This window comes from Falco cherrug, chromosome 7, assembly GCF_023634085.1.
Source record: "Falco cherrug isolate bFalChe1 chromosome 7, bFalChe1.pri, whole genome shotgun sequence".
Lineage (NCBI taxonomy): Eukaryota > Metazoa > Chordata > Aves > Falconiformes > Falconidae > Falco > Falco cherrug.
The window spans coordinates 11,292,977-11,312,472 of NC_073703.1; the positions used below are offsets into that span (position 1 = coordinate 11,292,977).

The following is a 19,496-nucleotide window of genomic DNA, read 5'->3' on the forward strand; positions in this document are numbered from 1 at the left end:
ATATGATAACGTGATTGAAAAAATCTGAACTTCCATGGCCTAATGATTTCTTCCCCTTAGTCAGCTGCTTGGCTACTACTTAACATCTGTGGTAACCTATCTTGGGGTATGCAATCCCACTTTTTGTACTGATCAATGTTTTGGCCACGTCTAACTACACACTAGCTGGCCAAATAGCTACATAATCCTCCCATTGGTACTCTCATCTCTCAAAACCTAACTTCTATACCACTATTTTGCAATGTTCATCTCTTTTCAACTTGAAGAGACACTGTGGCTAGTCTATACTCATGGATGGTACACTCATGGGAGTATGTTTCTATAAAATTTGATGTTACAGGATTTATGTCTTTCCATTGTGATTTACCTCATCTTCTAAGATGCTTTATTATAAACAGTCGTAATTATGAGTAATACTAAAGCAGCAAATGAATCCCAAAAAAGTCTGGAAATTAAACTGTCAGCCACCAGTTTGTTCAAACATTACCCAAACCACGCTTGCCGTAAGATGTCCAATAGCAGTTCTGCACAGAAGGGACATTGCCTTAATTCACTGACATTTAGGTTATTCTTGAGACCATTTTTTTCTCTCCTTGTGACTAGAGTTAATATTCAGCTGAAATGTTCTGTTGCTTAGGAACCATCTCGTAATGTTGAATTCATTAATGCTTTTTCCAGTTTGCTCCCAGGAACCTTGTTAGATAGCGTTTCCCACTTTCATCCTAATTAACAGGTACCTAGCAAAAAAAAATGAAAATAAAACGTACTTCAGTAGAGAGCATTTCTGCTTATCCTTTGCCAGTCTTTTTCCTTCAGCCTGTAAAGGAACTGTAGTATTTGTGACATCAAGCTTCTAATTCTTTCTCATTAAATTGCAACATGTTTTGAGCAAAGCAAATATAATTCTCCAACCGCTCCTGACTTTGCTGACTGCCAAGATGATTGGGTGGGCTCTTCCCCCAGGCACTGGTAAGTTCACCAGCTGATTTCAACCCAGGTTGGTGTTTCGCCCAGGTTTTTTGTCAGTGCTGCACAAAGTGAATGGGATGGCAGGCTGGGGCTTGTGCCACTGAGTGTGGCACAGAGATGCGCCAGTAAGGCTGAGCGGTGGCAGGCACAGAGCTCGCAGGCTGTAGAAACCCAGCACTTCCCCACGGTTCATACCCACGGGAGAAGAGACATGTCTGAAAGTTGGCCAAATGGTCCCATCTTTTCCTCTGCCTAGCAGAACTCCTCCTGAACACCTCTGAAGTTATCCCTAAGGGACTCATCTCCTGCCACATAGACATCTTTTAGCTGGTTCACACTGCAGTGTGCTTGCCACGCGGTTCCAGTTTTCCTCTGCTTACGGGTGCCAGAAAGCCAAAGGGGAGCACGGTCAGGTGCTTGTGTTAAGAAAATGGGTATTCCTGATCTGAGCAGCAATCTCATTTGCACCAGTAGGTAAAGCAGGACAAACCTGATACCATTAAACTGTCTGCATATTGTAAGCAAAGAATGAGAGCTCTGAAGTCTGTGATGATGTGGAGGCTCTGCTTTCAGTAGGCTTATTTAAGTATTGCTCATCAAGATTTTTTTTTTTCCTGTGTTGACACTGCAGCAGTATTTGCCCCAGTGGTATACCGAAATTCAATGGCTGGGAAAGGACAAACTATGAATCTCCTTTATTTTTTTCCCCCAATCCTTTTACTTAACTTCTAAAGCAAGGCTCTTTTCTGATTCAAAAAGGGGGGGGCGGAGGGGAGTGTGGTTAACTTAAAATATACATGTTGATTGCTGCTGCTCCTCCCACTCCCATTCGGCATGCAGAGTGCAGAAATGCCAAGGCAAAGGTGTCTCCATGGTGTTTACCACTCAGACCTCTACAGTCAATATCCTGCCCCGGTAATAGCAAAGGGCATGTTAGCATGTGATTTTCAGCCAAGATCTGCAGACTAAGAAGTGCTGAGAATATTAGCCAAGGATCTGAATAAAGAACTGAATTCCTGGATGCTTGTGCAAGCCTCCCATGTTCCCAAGATACCAGTGTCTCCACTGCTGATAAAGAGCCTTGCTTTTTCCATGTTGAGTGTTCAGGCAGAACTGCTGATGTCACAAACATTTTATTTATTGCCAGCTCTGATTAGGTTTACCAATACTCAGCAGCCAGACAGGGAATTAAGTGGTCAGATCCTATTAAAAATTTGTCTTTGATGTTGCCCTATTAATTGCTTTATTCTGCTCTAAGAAGCTGATTCAAATTCTTCTAAAATTCTGTTAAATAAGGAAGATGGTATGCTGCCTGGTTTGTGAAAGCTGACAGCAATGTTCAGGCAACATAAAAAATTCAAAGAAGTTATTTATGTCCCAAACCAAACTAGAGCAAATTTTGGCAAATCATTCACCTTAGTTATTTTAATGACAATCTGAATAAAGCAGTAAGACTGTGATGGCGTCAGAAAGTTTTTTCTGATAGGGTTGGATCTCTGTATGAAAGGTGTTTTGGGTGTGTGTGTGTGTGTAGGTTTGTTTGTTTGTTTCTTAAACAGTAAATACAGCTTGGTCAATTTAGTCCAGACATTTCATTAATGTTGGTCAATTCAGTCAGTCATTTTAACTCAAGAAAGTGAAGGTTTTGGAAAAGAAAAAAAAAGGCATGAGTATTTTGGGATATATTTCCAAAAAAATATCAAAAGCTAAAAGAAACTTTGTTTTTAGTTCACCATAAATCTTTCAACTGAACCACTCCAATTTACAAGTTTACCTTTTGTTTGTTGAGAACATTTTTTAAAATGTGTATTTGGAAAATCAATGTCCTTTCTGATCATCCAGCACTGGAAAAAAAGAATCCCTTACACACGCACCTCTGCTAGTGAGGCAGTCTGTCTCTGACAGCACGCTTTCACAGATGCTAGAACTTCAGATGGCTCGATAAGATTCAGAGAGATGTCCAGGCAGATGAATCTTCACCGATACTTTTTGAGGTTCACTATCAGTAACATTTATCACTAGATATTATTTTCACTGTGTTAGCATGCTCAAAGCTATGATTAGTAAGATCACACACACACACACACAAAAAAAAAAACCTGACAGGTGACATATATGTCTAATATTTTGCTTCATGCCTCTTTCCATGTCCCCCAAACATGGTTTGCAAATGAGAGAGAGAGGAAAGACTGGAGGAAGTGGCAGGTGTATGAATTTGTATCTGCTCAAAAGACCACTTATATCCCCAGTTTCAAAAAATGGCCAGCTGGTAAGATGATGGGTGACCGTGTTCTAATTTTGCTTGGATAGCAAGAGACAGCTCAGATCCATCAGGCACCAGGCTTTAAAGACAATCTCCATCTCATTGCAACCAGAACATAAAACATGCTCTGTCCTTATGCTGCTTTTCTCGTCTAAAGGAAATGAGAAGATGGAAAAAGTGTGATGGTAAAGATGGACAGAAAGAATGAGAGCAAATCCACTCCTTGGCATGGAGGGAGGGGATATGAGCACATCTGACAAAGCCGTCTCTAGTGGATGGAGGTTAGAAAACACTGGCACGGAGCTACTTCCATGTGTGACTTGTATTAAAAGTCATCATTAAATGAAGTGTGGCTGACTTGTGTGGTTCGTGTGGACAGTCACTATTTAGGTGAAGTGGAAGATGGAACCTGAGGGATTAATTGCCAGTTTTTCCAAGGGCCTTCTCTGATCCTCCAGCTTGCTGAAGGTATTTCCGAGTGAGCAGCACTGGGAGACTCACGAGAAAGGCTGGTCCTCTGAGTTGGCCAGCCCTGTTTTGCAGAACAGCTGAACACCGGTTGAGCATTTGTACAGGGAAGGAAGATAGTCTACAGGGAAAGAAACTGATTTTGTGGCTTAAGTGTTGCAATAGGCCCCGGGAGATGCAGATTTAAGACCAATTTCTGTTGCAGGCTCACTAAAGAGGTGTGATTTAGTTGCTTGCCTCAGCTGCCTATCTGTTACACTGGAAGAATAATACTTCCTATTACTCCTTTCCTGTCTTATTCAGATCATATTCCCTCCTGGGGAGGAAATATATCTCAGTTGGTAGTGACAGAATGCCGAAACCAAGGAGCCCCAGCCACAAGTGATGCCTCTACATGTTCATATTATTGCATTCCTCTATGTCAACCTCTACTTCATTCACATTACCCTTGCCAGTATGAGGGGCTCACAGTGCCTGGGGCAGAGCTAGCGAAGTCAGGACATGGCCCATTTTGCATCCCATCTCTCCTTCGTTTTTTCAGGATTGCCACCTGATTTACCTCTGGATCCTGGTGGGAACCTGTCTGGAAATAAGTCCCTAGGACACTCTGCTGGTCTAATGAAAGGTACATAAAAGCCACTTATTGCCAGGTTGCTACCTTTGAGGTTCTGCTGCTTTTCCTGAGATTGTAATAAACAAGTCTGAATTATTTGTCATACAACATCGGGCTTCTTTTTTAACAGAATACATCAGAAAAAAGAAAACAACACTTTTCTTCACTGTGGCAAGATCAGTGTTCCATTGCTCAGATGATTACCTATGATCATTCATACTTACTCTTGGTACACAACTTCATGCAGCCTCAGTGGCACCCCAAGATAATGGGCATCAATGCTGAAGGGTTCTGAGGTCCTGTGGAAAAGTTGGAGATGATCTCTTCTGATGAGGGGATGCTCACCATGCTCCCCAGGTGACTGAACTCCTCCACAGCCACCCCAAAGAGACAATTATGCTCTCCCCTGCACAGATAACTTAATATGTTCTTCCTGACTTTTATTTCATAAATAAAAACAAAAGCTCATATAAAGTCTCCTTGAAAAAGTGAGCGGTGCTTCATTTGACGTCGCTGGCAGGTATTTGGATTGCTGCAGCAGCACAGCTCCAGCCAAGAGACTATGGATTGATTCATGCCTGTCCCTCTACCTATGGCATTGGGGATCTGCTGACCCAGCGAATGTATGAGCTGCAGAGCTCAGGAAACAGCCTTACACCTTCTAAGCACAAGCTGTTGTTGGCAAGAGCAAAAAGGCAGTGGCAGAAGATCCGAGGAACCCCAGAGGTGCCGTGTTCGGATGGGCCCCTTTTCCCCTTATACAACCAATCTTCAGGTTCTTGCTTTGATTGATATCTGCACTAAGGAGGAACACACAGCTGGAAGAGAGACTACAGAGCCAGACCTGGGTCTGGGACAGAAGAAAGCCGCCTCCCTGCAATGCAAATGCTTGGTTTCTGGCAACATTGCACAGGGCACAGAGCTCATGGCCTCACTAATCCATAGCAAGCAAATCCTTCAGCGAATTCCCATCTTGGGCTCCTTCTCAATCCTGCTGCTCACTCACCTTCTCCCCCTCCAGCCCAGGTAGGTCTTGCCCTGGCTGGAGGGATGGTTTCTCCAGAGGTAGACATATGGCCAGGCAGATCCATAATTGATCAGAGACAGAAAGAAGGTGACTGACAACCTACCCTGAAAAACTAATTAGAGAAGCACAATCAACAAGTGTTTGCTGGAGCTGCTACGTAATGAGGGGACGGAATGCATGCAGCACACGCAATAACTGTCTGTGAGCTGCTACGCAGACCTGTCCAGCCATCTGCAGATGTGGCACTCACCAGATCAAAACGAAAGTGGTTTGCAGTGTTTTCACAACCCAGTGACGAGCCCTGTGCTAAACCTGCAGCTTGTTGCATTTCATATATTTTGAAGCCTAGAGCCGATTCGACCAGAAAACTGATTTTCTTGTTTAAATCAGACATGCAGTTCATTGCTGTTACAGAAGAGTCATATTTTCATGTCCTGACAGAGCCCTTTACTTTGCCGTTGACTCTCTCTGCTAACAGTGACATTCAGGGAAGGGCTGTGGCTGTACTGGTGAGGGCTGGGGACCCAGGCAGAACAGGGTTAGGGAAATTGCTTTGGTTTTCCTAAGCCCTGCTCATTGCTGAGCCAGGCAGTGTGAATTGTCCCATGCCAGGCTCCAAGCTCCACCTCGGGATACCCCCACTCTGGCCATTCTCTAGTGAGGATGCCTGGTTTATGTCTGGTGTTTGTGGCCCTGTGGTGACAGGTGAAACAAGAGGAAGATGTAGTATGCACACTGTGCTTTGTACACACAAGTGACTAATTTGGCCACCCACAACTCAGAACAATAACCCTGTCCCAAACACAGCAAACAAAAAACGGGCTATCAAAAAAACAGGCAACCGGAATTGCACTGTGGGAGCAAATACTTCAATAAAGGGAGCATTTGGATTCAGAGCTTCTGTTCCATAATACAAATACTTATGGAAAGATTTACTTTTTTTTTCATAAATAGGCTGAGGATTTTTTTAATTACTGGTTGATTCATTTTTGTTCTTCTATTAGAGAAAAGGTAAAGGCACACTCACACACAGACCCACACACTGGGTCTGTCACGCATGCTTCCTTGCATGTCTATTAGCAGCTCCTAGCCAGTTCTCTTTGTGCCACTTGCACAGCACATTGCCTCACCCAGACCCATATGGTAAGTCCCCGTGATTAAATATTCCCCAGGCTTTCCATTTATACCTTGTGCTGTAGATCTGCTGGACATTAGTGTGTGTATACAGACATATATATTCGATTTATGGAAACTATAATGACCTTCAACGAGATAATCTCACCTGTCTCCAGAGTGTTAATCTTCATTTCCCACAGCCACTTTCTCTTAAATCTGCCTGAAGGCTATTGGGTCTGGCAGGAGAACAACAGTAGCCTTCTCCTGCTCTGAGATAAAAAGAGTGGAGCCCAGAAAGCGAGAACGATGCTGACAAGTTAAAGAACCCTGTATAAATTACACCGCCGTTGTCCAGGTTTCATGGAAGCTAATCCTATTTGTGTTTTGCTCTGTGTTTCTCACTAGCCGGGTTCCTGCTGTAATTACACCTGGACCCTTTTCTTTCTTCAGCTGCTTTTTTAGCATTCAGGTCCAAGGTCATGCTGCAGAGCTCCAGGTTAACCAAGCAGCGACTTGAGATTTTAAGTGCAACAGGTCTCATGTTTTTCTGTACGTGAGTGCACTGCAACTATTATTTGAACGGATTTGCAAGCAATTCAATGTCATGGCTGAGGGTTCTGATAAGACTGAAAGGAAACATTTTCAGAAGATTTTGGTTCATGAAAATAAAAATGCAATGTTTTAACTTGTTGTCCTGGTTCGTGATTAAAACAACCAGAGAAATCTTGTCCTTCCCCACAAGATGGAAATTCCATTTTCTGATGAGCCACGGGAATAATTCCCCATTCCCAGAATGCTGGTGGACAACAGCAGTATTCCTGGCACACTGCAGCCCTGTATCTCTCTGAGATGAACACACGCTCATTAAAGCACAGATGAGGGCACCCGTAGTCTGTTCCCAGATGCACTTCTGGCTTATTAAATCCCTTCTGCACCTTAGTGACACCAGATGGACAGTGTCTTGGCGAAAGCTTGTCTTAGGCTAATAACAGCCTTGACATATTAATGGAATAATGTGTGTAGCATGTTTTTAATTCCTGGCTGGAAAGGTGCTATTTAAGCACATTAATGTGTGCATATTTTTATATATGTTAAGTAGGGGGCCAGTAAAAGGGAATCCCATTGATCCCAGAAATAATTTATCATCATGAATAAGAGAACCCGAGAGGTTCTCGTGTTAGAACTGTTGATTATAAAATAAACAGCACTTTTTATTGAGTAGCCTTGCCTATTCCCCAGTGTCTGAAGACACATTGCTTACACCGCTCCAAGCTCACCATGAAGCCAGTCAGTCAGCAGTGTAAATCTTTCTTCTCCTCAGGTCATCACAGAACACTTCAGCTGCATTTTTTTTCCTTCTGTTTCCTTTGCATTGTTTATAAACCTGCCAACATCTGAAGAAGGTACTTATGTTTGTCCCAGAGGTCACGTATTATACAACTCATTTGCTGGTTCAGTTACAGACACCATAAGCTGTCTTGCCTTCAGTTTGCAGGCTGGAATCACTTTCCTCTCGTAATTGAACCCGGCTGGTTCCCACATGTGCGGTGAGACTTGTTAGGCACTGTATCTTTGTCTGATCATGCTCAAGTGTTACAGAAACAAATTGAGATATCTGGAAAAGAAGTTTGGGTCATAAGGAACTGGATAGATCCCAGGATGCCGTTTTGTTCTGGGATTTCCACACCCAGCAAGTGTTCCAGGGGTGATGTTCAGTAGAAAAAAGGGAGCTTGGGAACACCTTTGTCTTTCACAAAAATTGTTGTGGGCAAGATGAGATAATGGACCATACCGAGTTTCCTAAAGAGGAAAGAGCTGATTAAAAAAAAAAAAAAAAAAAAAAAGAAATATCAAAAAAAGAAAGAAAGAAAATCCCCCATGGAGCTTCTGAATCAGAGCAAGGTGCACAGCCATTGAAGCATTTAGTTGTGGTTAGTCTCTTCAGCCTGGTGCACAGCAATGCACATGGGGACGACTGTCATGAAACACCAGAATGAGTTGCTGATGGATACAGGATGAAAACCCCGGAGTGGATAAGGAGCTTAACACAAACGTGGGAAGGGTTTCTGGCCTTTATGCTACCTCAGGGACAAGTGTTAAACCTAAGGAGGACTGAGAAAAGAAAAGAGAAAAGAGGGAAGGTGGTGTACAACAGCTTCAAAGTGCAAGAAAAGATGAGACTGGCCCTTTCTCAAGAGCTTAGAAGCAAAATTGGCATCCTGGAGAGAGAACATAAGAAATCTGGCAACCTAAATATATTTAAAGGGCTTACAGCTCCCCAGGGAAAATTTTGAGGCTATTGAAGTGGAAAAAACCCATTTGCTAAGATTAAACAGGCTTTTTTCCCCAGAAAAAAAAAACAAAACAAAACACCAACAAAAAACAAAACGGGAAAAAAACCTGACAAAGCAGACAAATGTTTGGCAGGAGACCCAGAAAAGAAAAAAAGAAAAAAAAAATAACAAACCACAACCTGGCAATAACAACAACATGATGTGGGAAATCTGGGCAGGGGAGAGGTCCAGCCCACTTCTCCTTTGTCTTCCACAAAGGCTGTAATGGGAAAGTGAGATATTAGTCCATGTAGAATTTCCTAAAGAGCCAAATTTGCAAAAAAGAAAAAAAAATCTTGAAAAGCCAGAAGAGAGCCTTTCCAAGCAGAAATTTAAAAATTTAAGGTCAATGAGAACCCTTGCAGTGTTAATGTTGAACAGGCCTTAATACCTGGTGCGTGATAAGGAATGACGATTGCTGCTTGACCTTGGGCTTGAGCCTAATGTCGAGAACAGGCATGGTCACAGTAAGCGGCTCATGTGATGAAATGTCAGGTGCTGAATGATTTTGGCTAATTTGATTGCTCATTTTGAAGAAATTAGATGTGACAATATTAGTGTGAAACAGTGCCTGTTCAGGGCCTCTATCCCTCTGTCCTTGAAGCAAGGGACATGCCGTTGAGATGTATCTATTCTTCTTGGTTTCTCATGATCTCCAACCTTGCAGCCCATGGAAAGCTGGACAGCACATGTGTGGCACCTCAGCTCTTACCGTGGCAGCAAGTTGTTGACCTGGGATTGAAGCTTTGCCCCAGGGAGAAGCAGAATCAGGGAGGGAGTAAAGTCCCTATTGAAACTGTCCATAAACCTTGGCAATATTTGTGAAGTGGATGGCAGGTCATGCAGAACACGCATACACTTAAAGTGGGTAAAGGTGAAAACCCTCCAATCATGTCAGTACAATTATACTCCAGAATCCAAAGGAATAATCAGGCTTATGGGAGAAATACCTTTCCATTTCCACGGCCAGCTAGGTGTGAAGGACCCTAGAAGAAGGGCGGCATTAACCTGCCTTGTTAATACTGTGAGCTGAGATGTCAAGCTTATCAGCCCTTCCCTCCCACAAGTATGCAAGATGGATGTAGGTTCTCAGCGAGTATATTCCCCTAAGATCAATGACCTGGTTAAGGCTAATTATCACACACTCTCACTCTAAATTAAAAAGGACCTTAGTAACTGAAAGCCCTTGTATGATTAAGTGGCTCCAAAGATTAACTGTGATAAGAGTGGTATGGTGCTTCCAGGTTTCCTCAGTGCTACATATTTGTCACTCTCTGGACCCACCACACGGACCTTGGAGCTCTGTTTCAAAAGGTCTGCAAAGTGAATTAGTGGTCATTTATCAGTTGGGAGTGGACAAACCAAAGAATGCTTTTGAGCACCAGCTTTGTCTATGCAACAGAAGTTTGATGCCTGGAGTGTTAGCTGAGCTAGTCAGCCTGGCGCACTTCCATCAGCACCCACCTTGTGCCTATTGCCCGGGCTGTCACCCATGAGCTGATCCCCGGGCAGCCTTTAGGAGATTTCCGCCCAGACCCTGACTTTGCGTGAATGCTGAAGGCACAAACGGCTCCAGGTTTATACAGTGGGCAGGTGCAGAATGCAGCACCAGCGAGACCCCCCACTGCCTACCTTTGGTCCTGGCTTACACAGGAGGTTCCCTGTAGAGGCAGCAGCTTTGCACCCCTACAGCTGCTCCTACGCAACGGGTGAAAGGAAGTGGCCTTGGAGAAACAAGGCTGGCAGCTATTGGAAATTATTTCTGCACAGTCCTACAACAGGGAAGATAATAGCCTAAGAACAACCCTCTAGTCTCAGAGCGAACGTCCAGCTGGAGCAGAATAGTCTTTCTGTCCATGGCTAGTAGTGGGTGCTTAGAAATTAATATAAGAAAGAGAAAAAGCAAAGAAAGCAAATTCCCTGCCAATGCCCCTCCTCATTTTTCAGTAATCTGCAGTTTAAAGAGTCCCAGATTGGAGCTTGGATCCACTTCACTGTGCTTAATAAGCCCTTGATGTACTTTTCTTCCATGAATTTGTCTAATTGCTTTTTGAACCCATTTATACTTTGGGCAATGAGCTCTACGGTTTGATTATGCTTTGTGTGTAGAAAAGGACTTCCTTTTGTTTGTTTAAGTCTATGGCCTGATCGGTTTATTTCGTGCCACTTATTTCTGCCTTACAAGAAACAGTGAATAATTGTTTGCAGTCGCTTCCTCCACGCTATTTATGATTTTATATAACCATACATACACCCCTCGCTCATTTTTTTTCCATTTCGATGAACCCTAGCCTTTTGATTTCTGTGCGCAGGACCTGCTCCATACCCATCCAGTTGTACTTGCCAGCCATCTCTGGGCTCCTTCTATTTCTACAGCAATGTTGTCTGAGATGGCACACCCAGAACAACCGGGATGTAAGCCATTTGAAGCATAATGACTTTTTTTCTTTTGCAGTCTAGATCTTTCCTAATTACTACTAACATACTCTGTGTGCCTCTTTGACCTCTGCTGAACATTGAACTGAAAATTTATGATTCCAAGGTAACTCCAGAGAGACACTAGCTAATTTGGAACCCGTTTCTATGTATTTACAATTGAAATTGATTTTCCTCATGTGCATCACTTTACATTTATCAGCACAGAATATCTTCTGGTCTGGAAGGGCTGTTACCATTTACTTTGTAAAAAACTGTTCTGGAAGTTTTTCTACTAGCATTTCAAATAAAGAATGCTTCAGATTCATTTCTCTTAAAGTACTGACCTCCTCCCTGGTGAACTCCGATAAAAGAATTTATTAGGCTTTTCCACTGTAGCCTTTTCTTCCTTGAGCACCCATTACACCCTAATCATGAACTGCCAGTGTAAAATATCTGACAAGTTTCTTATTTCTGATGCGCTTGAGTTGTTACTTCAATTGCCTCTTAAGAGTTGTTTCTGAAAATCTTTTTTGCCCTGCCATATGACAAATTTTATATTGAACTTGGCCAAGTTTTCTCTTTTTTGTTTTCCTCTTTTTGGTCCATCCACTGCTCTTCAGTGGATGTCTTCTACTTGAAGTATCTTTTTTTAAATCTGCAGCTGAAGCAAACAGCCCTTTTCCTTGTACTCGTTCCTTCTGCAATTTTTGATGCTATAAATTTTAGTGGGCATCTAATGTGAACTTTTAAATAATTTTCATGCCACAGAAAAAGTTTTTACCCTCTTAGCTGTTGATATTCTGCCTCATTTTTTATGAAGTTGGCTTTCCTCAAGATAAATGCTAATGCCACTGAAGTGAAGGTTTAGTTTGTTTCTCAGTCCTACAAAGACTGTTGAATTGAATTAGATTGTGCTTATTATTACAGACTGTTTCTTGAATAGCTGTCTCTCAAATCCAGAACTGAATGAGGAGTTGTTTCTCCTCCTGCAGGATCTCAGAACTCTGTATCCAGACTTTCCATGTTCATTGGGTTCCTGCATTAACAGGACTGCAGAGCTATGCCTAGCTGGGACATGGTTTCTTTTCAGGATAAAACAGCTCAAATGCTGAATAACTGCGTTAGCATATAGGCAGTCTGAGATCTTCCTTGGGGTGTTTTGGGTTGATTTTTTTGTTCCGCAATTTTGTTTTTTTCTTTATTAGTAATTCACAGGACTAGGTTTCCAGAAGAAGATGCATATATTGCATATCTCCATGCTGTGTTCTTGCCACAGCTTACATAGAAGAAATGGATTCTCAGTGTACTGATGCCCATTTTTTTTCTAAAATTAGATGTAGCAGCATTTCTTAAGACACTCAGAAAATCACCGACCGCTTCTGAGTGTCTGTAGTTACATTGTCCATGTCTTTTCTTTCTGATTTCCTTAAGAACTTCCCACAATTCTGCCACTCTATAGATGGTATTTTTTAAATCCCCAAATGTACGAGGCTTGTGTCGTCTATACCAGTGTTCCCTTAAAGTTGGCTCTACTATCTGATGCAACAAATATTGCTCAGAACTACCAAGACTATAAATCACTAGGAGAATGGCCTGAACCCAGTAGCAAATTATCACAGGCAAACTTATAAATCTGTAAAGACTTACATGTTGTACTTGAGCTCAAATTCAAACCTTTAATATGTGGGCCCCTGTACATGGCATCAGCTGGAAAGCAGAACCTTTCTCTGTAACCCTTTAATAAATCAATTCCTTTATTTTTAGTAGCAGCTTTAACTGCCAACAGTTATCTGTCATGCATGGCCTGTCTGGTCTTCTTCGCTGTCATACCAGAGCACTCATATTAAATAATATACTGGCATCATGTTTTTGTAAGAGGATTTTGATAAGAAATAAGGGGAGAGTGATAGCACTGCCATGAAACTCCTTTAAGAAGAGCTGCATTTACCCATTATGTACCAGAATTAGCTTTGCCAGCGTGTTTCCAAGAACAGCTGCTATTTGTGGCTATGGCAGCCCTACATCCCTGGAGCATTCAGCAACTGCCCCTTCTCTCTGCACTGTAGCACTACCTGCTATTCAGGTGGTGAGTCCTCACACAGGCATCCAGCAGCACTGTCCGCTGTTGTATTCCTGCTATCTCCTTCTTTGCGCAGTGCTGGGCAAGAAAAATGGTGGGATATTTCATGCCATTGACAAATGGTGCCAGGATTCAGCTGGCTGAGCTCATTTCCACTCTAGCCTTGAGCTGGTTTGAACCTCCGTCTCCGGTATGGAGAGTTTTAGCATATCTGCTGCCCTTTGCTACCTGCTCCAAGGTCAGACCTACTAAAGAAAGGATCTGCATTAATTGTCATGGGAAAAAAGGGGATTTCAAAGTAACTGTCAAGAAATGAAAAGGCTGGAAACACAAAGCAAATAAATTAGACTACTTTCAGCTACCCACTTAATGTTTCTATACTGCCCGTGTGCCGGGGAAGGGCTCCTGGGCTGTGCCTTGCCAGTCCCCGGACTCTGAAAGGCCAGAGGGAGTGGCACACAGAAGCACATAAAAAACATAATTGTTTTCAATTTTCTCTTTTCAAGTGGAATTTTATGATCAGGGTGCAGGGTGATCTGCAAGGCAAGTTGGCAGTGGTTCTGGGCCAAACATAATTTGGGATGGCTGCCCCAGAAATACTGGAAGCAGACGGAGACATAAAAACACTCTGCATGCAGGTCGAAAACTAAGCACAACGTTTGTTATTCTGTCTGTCGTAGTCTGGCGAGATGCTGGGATAATAAGAGGTGGGAAAGCATTGTTTCTGCTATTGATACAGCACGATTACTTTTTCTTAGAATGTTTCTCTTTAGAAAAGATGTATAAAATTGACAAAGGCAATCTATGCATTCTCAGCTAAGGTCTGCAAAATTACGGGCTGCAACCTAAAAGGTGGCGTAGCAGAAATGCAGTGGGATTGGCTCTAGCAGTGACATATGATATCCCACCAGCAGAATTCTGATGGTAGCGAGTGAGAAGGACAGGAGGAGGGATGCACTGCCTAGGATGAGAGAGCTGCTGTTTATGCACAAAATACATTAATAATCAACAATGATGAGAAATGAAACAGAAAACTCACATGGCAGTTTAATAGGATTTTGGTAACATCTGATGTACTTATGAAGTTTTGCACGAATCCGACAAGGACTCCAACAAATTCCTTTTCTTGTTTTAATGGAGGTTAAACAGATTTAAGCAAATCTTAGGGCAGATTTATTAAATATTATGTAGATTTTTACAAACCCACTGGAGATTCAATAACAGTTATTTTTGAGTTAGCAAATCTTTCCTTGTGCTTGTTAGAGATCTTGGTAGATTAAACAAGGAGCCAGGTCTAGCAAATGTTGAAATTTAATATTTAGAGTCAGACTGAATAAACCATGGGTGGATTTTGCAATGACGTGTTCAAGATTTAACAAATATTGTCTCATCTCAAGAAAATAAATGTTAAATAAGGATGAAGCTAATAAGGTTCAGCAAGACAAGAGCTCCATTTACAAATCTTTTATGTATTTAATAAATACATTTATTAAATGAAGTGCAGTGCTCATTGGAGATCGTATCGATGTAAGAAATTCATCCCCAGTACAACTTAGTCAGACTAATTCCCTATTTATTAAATGTTCTTGAGATTTAGAGAGTCCACATCAAGCTTAATGTGCATCTGGGAGGCTTGGTAAAGCATTTGTAAGAAATGGCAGACAGTGGCAGCCTTCAGGTTAGGAAGCATCTTTATCTTTTTTACTTACGCAGCATCCCAGGAAAGGGACATCTGAAGGAAGGAAGGAAGAGTCATTTTGAAATGAAAGGGCTTCTAATATTAATTTTGTGTGGAAGAGAAGCTTCTGAAGAAGCTTCATGGGAGAAAGGGAAGCTCATATCCAAAAGCAGGAGCACAATGAAGTAACTGGAGGTGTGGTAGCTGTGAGATTATATGAACTTGGCACACTGGGACAGACACCAGCAAGTATCTGGGACACTGAATATTCAGCATTTTTACCATCAGGGAAAAGATATATCCTGTAGATTGCAGTGGACTGACCCCTTAGCCGTAGTGCAGGTGGAACAGCAGGGCAAACATCTGTTAGTCATTTGTCTTCCTCTTGCTTTAACTGCGATTTCTGTTCCTGGCCCACTCAGCTCTTGGCCGCCTTGCTGAGGCCAACAGAGAGGTGGTGAACTCTTCTGGCCATTTTACTTGTGGACATCTATCCCCTGGGAGCTGGAGTGAAGCTCTCAGGTCATGTTTGGGGTCCCTGGAGAGCCGATAGATGGTGCCAGGGCTCAGCTGCTGCCGCTCTGCTGTGTACTGCTCCTTGAAGGACATGCATAAATTAGAGCTACATTCCCACTGATGACCCCAGGCATGGTTTGGTGTCTCAAAATTCACACTGCCCGATGTCACCATGCTCTTCTCTATGGCATTGCAGCAGCACACGCACTGTTCCCAGAGCACTAACACTTTCATGGTGCTTTCAAAGCTTGCCTACATGAACACATATATTTGTGGTGTGATTTGATAGGCCTGGGACAAATGTATTTGACCTATTTTCACATCTAGCAAATGTCCTTTGGAATAAAAATTTTAGCGGTGATGTTTGTGAAGTGGAAATCTTGAATTCTGCTTGGCATAGGTAGTTCAAAAGATAGTGTAAATTAACGGAACAGAACAAAACCACATCATTTGCAGTCAGCAACCTGCACTGGGACATTCCAGGTTTCTTGGAGACTAGAGGGCATCACTTCATGGCTTGACAGCGGCATCATCCTTTTTACAAATGACTTAAATGGAGCAGCAATGCATAGTCCATTTCGCCTGGGTTCCCCTTGCCTGTGCCGGTACCAGGTCTCAGCACACACACAACTGGTCCCACCACTTCCCAGCCTTGCAGTGCCCATCTCACAGAGGAGGTGCTGTTCCTGACTGTTTCACAAGAGAGTGTTTTTGGCAGAGCGTGTGGAGTGTGGAATCCTTGCTGCCTGCAGCCCATCTTGAGAGAGTCTCCACCATCTCTCATAGAGGGGGGCAAAGCCAGGAGACCTCAGTAAAACGGGGAGTCCAGCCGGAATGCACACTTAATACAAACAGGACTTCTGTTTCAGAGCAGATCAGCGAAAGAGATTTCCCAACAGCAGAAAATATATCTCTCAGAGGAGATAATCATTATAATTGAAATCAGAAAACCCTCAAGTATCTTTGTGCATACAGTAATAACACAACATTTAGAATCACAGTGGGATTAATAATGGGGGAGCACCGTTCCGCCACTTGTGGTCTGTTTTGTTCGGGGGGGACCGGGGGGGTGAGTTGCACTGCCATTGCAGCAGTCCCCAGGGATGGCTCCTGCCAGGCTTCACTCCCAGACCCTTTGCTGGGGGTGAAGGTGGGGTGGCAACTGGTTTCCCATTCAGTGGAAGAATGACTAGAGAACATGCTGCAACCCCTGGCATGATGGAAACAAAGCTATTTAGCATTCTGTCACTCCACATGGGAAGAAAAGAAAAAGCACAAGAAATCTGGGCTGGGATTCAGCTCACACTAACCTTTGCAGGGACAATTATAAAATGCAAATACTATGGACACTTTCTTAACTCAGCAAATCTATGTATTACCTGCCTCTTGTTCTTTTATCAAGCATCTATTTAAAGAGAAAATTAATCTTCATTTCTTTTTTCTTTCGCCTCCCACACTCCATGATGTTAATACAAGTTGTCCATCAGGTTCCTCATCAGGTTCCACCATGGCAAAGCAATATGACTCCTAAACGCTTACTGTGTCACGTCTGATAACTACAATGACACTGCTGGGCAAATCCTTGTTTTGAGCAGCTTTTTACAACATGAGGGTTTGTGGCAGGTGAGGACTCCTCATTTTACAGCAGGAACAGAGAGAAACCCACACATTTTGCCAGAGCAACTCCCACGTGTTGGCAGGGAGCCACCAACTAGATTATCCCATACCCATTCAACAAGCAAGCAAGATGTCCTAAAGAAGCAAATGTCTCTTGAGACGGTCACTTTTATTTCTAAACCAACCTTGCCCTGGGTTTACATCAGCTCTGACTACAGCATCACCTGCTGCTGATCCCTTCGTTCTTGGCCAGAGTCTGAGGGAAGCTCAGTCCTGTCCAGTTCAGAGCCTGCAATAGTGAAAAAAAGCTCAGGTTACCAAGATGCTAAACAAATATTAAAAACCAGGCAAAAAGCCCTGAATACCAGGGGAAAAAAGGTATACAGCTGGAAAAAGCCTCTCCTCCCAAACCCAGACAAGATGGGGTCTTTGCTTGCTGTTAAACCTGTTTCATTCGTCACAGTGCGGACAAACTTGACATGACGACCCTCCTGCTAGAAAAGCTGGGACTCCCTTTACCAAGCTGGAGGAGCCAGTTCTTCCAGGTTTTTCAGGAAGATGGCTATGCCAGGCAGTTACGCAGCAGGTGTCAGCAGTGACGCATAAAAGCAGACAAGCGTGTCTCAGTATTCCCTGCCTGCCTGCCCCTCTTCCTCTGCCATTTACATCATGTGTGAATTAGCAGAGTATTTTGCTGCCTTCAACAGCATTTTGAAAATAGATCACCCAAAATTAAGGTCACTTTTCTCCCTTTCTGATTAGCCTTGGGCTGCTACCATATCTCAGGGGTAGAAATAAAATTTAAATGAGGTTCAACAATTAATAGGAAATTTTCTTTAAGATGCTGTTACGTTCTTGCTTCTAAGATCTATTTCCTTGCAGCAATCACCTTTAAGAGTCTCTATTTAATTCAGGTGACAGGTCCAGTGGAGTGAGACATGGGTAAATCTGAAGCTTAAAGTTAGAATAAAACAGAAATCGAATGAAATTGGGTTTTACACTCCGCCTTTCACACTGGGCGCATTGTTATTCACATTTATCACCGTCTATAAAAGATGCAAGAAGAAGAGTAAAAAAGCAGGAAATGAAATGCCAAAAAAATAACTGTCTTTAAATGATGAGCAGCTGAAGAAAACCAGAGAATTCAGACTAAAAAGGACACCCTGAGATAAGGCCCTGAATGCTGGATTTGTTAAAGGGAGAGAGGAGCTGGAAGACATAGTGGGATGTGGGAATTTACAAAATTATACACAGTGAGAATTCAGCTAATTCCTAACTCACTTAATCTGCAGACCCAATTATCTTCGCCCCATCAAAAAGCCCTCCACAACAAGCAAAATAAACCCAGAAAACAACCCACCGTAACATTTCCTTCCCATTTTTTTGCCAGTGTTTAATAGCAGAGTGCTCTGCTGAGATTTCCCAGCACTAAGAATCTATTACTTTTAACTCAATATGCCACAGTACTTTTATAAGTATGCTAACTAGCACTGTAAATAATTGAAAATAAGTGATACTTGTTAAAATAAATGAACAAAGTGTATTATGTAATGCAGTATCTTTGATTTTTTTATTGTGTTTGATTGCTAATTTGCAAAATTCTGCACTTCCAAATACATCTCTTAGTCATTAGTGGAACTTGTTCTGACCTGCTTCATGAATAGAAATGACTGTACGGTTTCAATATCAATAAAATAGGGGATTGCATGGCTATGGAATATGTCAGTTAAAGAAGAGGAAAGGACAGGAGTTGCTGTTGTTATGTAGTTTAGAAATATATCACTTTTTCCTCATCCTCCTGAAACAGGAATGCTTTGCAAGTGAGGGCAATGGGAGAAAGAGGGGTTTGCAAAATTCTAGTCAGAGATATTTCTTCTGCATGGGGCACAAATTTGGTTTAAACTCTAACCTCTCTGCTTTTATTTTTGTTGGTGGGGATGGAATGGAAGAACAATGTCATGAGTTATTTTTTTCTGAAGAAAGGAGATTTTTGAAAGAAGTAGCAGGCTGAGCTGTTCCTTCCCTGTGTCAGCAAACACCATCACTGTAACAGAGACACCAGGGCGAATGCCTTCAGCCTGGTCTTGTGATCCATGCTGGCCAAGAGATAATATATAATATCAAGTCAAGTGTACCAGAAACCAGTTTATGGCTGCGCCAGCAGCCACCCCTCAGCCTGAGGAACTGCTGGGACCCTGCCCCAGCAGTGCGCTGCACAAGCAGGCACCACGCTGCAAGCAGCAGCTCCTGCCTGGGGTAAAGGATCTGTATGTACTGACTCAGTTCCTTAACCAGGGTCCTTTTTTGTGTGCCTGCATTTACATCCAATGTCCATCGCTACTCACGTTGCATATGCTCATGTCTTCCGTTTCAAAACCTGCTCGTTATTTTAGAGCCT

General features: G+C 42.7%; 1 long non-coding RNA gene across 2 annotated transcripts in view; it reads right to left on the reverse strand.

Annotated features, from left to right (window-relative positions):
- Positions 1 to 511: 511 nt before the first annotated feature.
- Positions 512 to 19,496, reverse strand: part of LOC114015238 (uncharacterized) — an 85,197-nt gene continuing 66,212 nt past the window's right edge. Inside the window, exons 3-4 of one of the 2 annotated variants that reach the window (XR_008733356.1) lie at positions 17,284 to 17,387; positions 512 to 737 (exon numbers count right to left, since the gene is read on the reverse strand). This is a non-coding gene — a long non-coding RNA (uncharacterized LOC114015238). Of the gene's footprint in view, positions 738 to 14,480; positions 17,388 to 19,496 lie in introns of those variants that run through there. The other variant, XR_008733355.1, reaches the window with a different exon arrangement.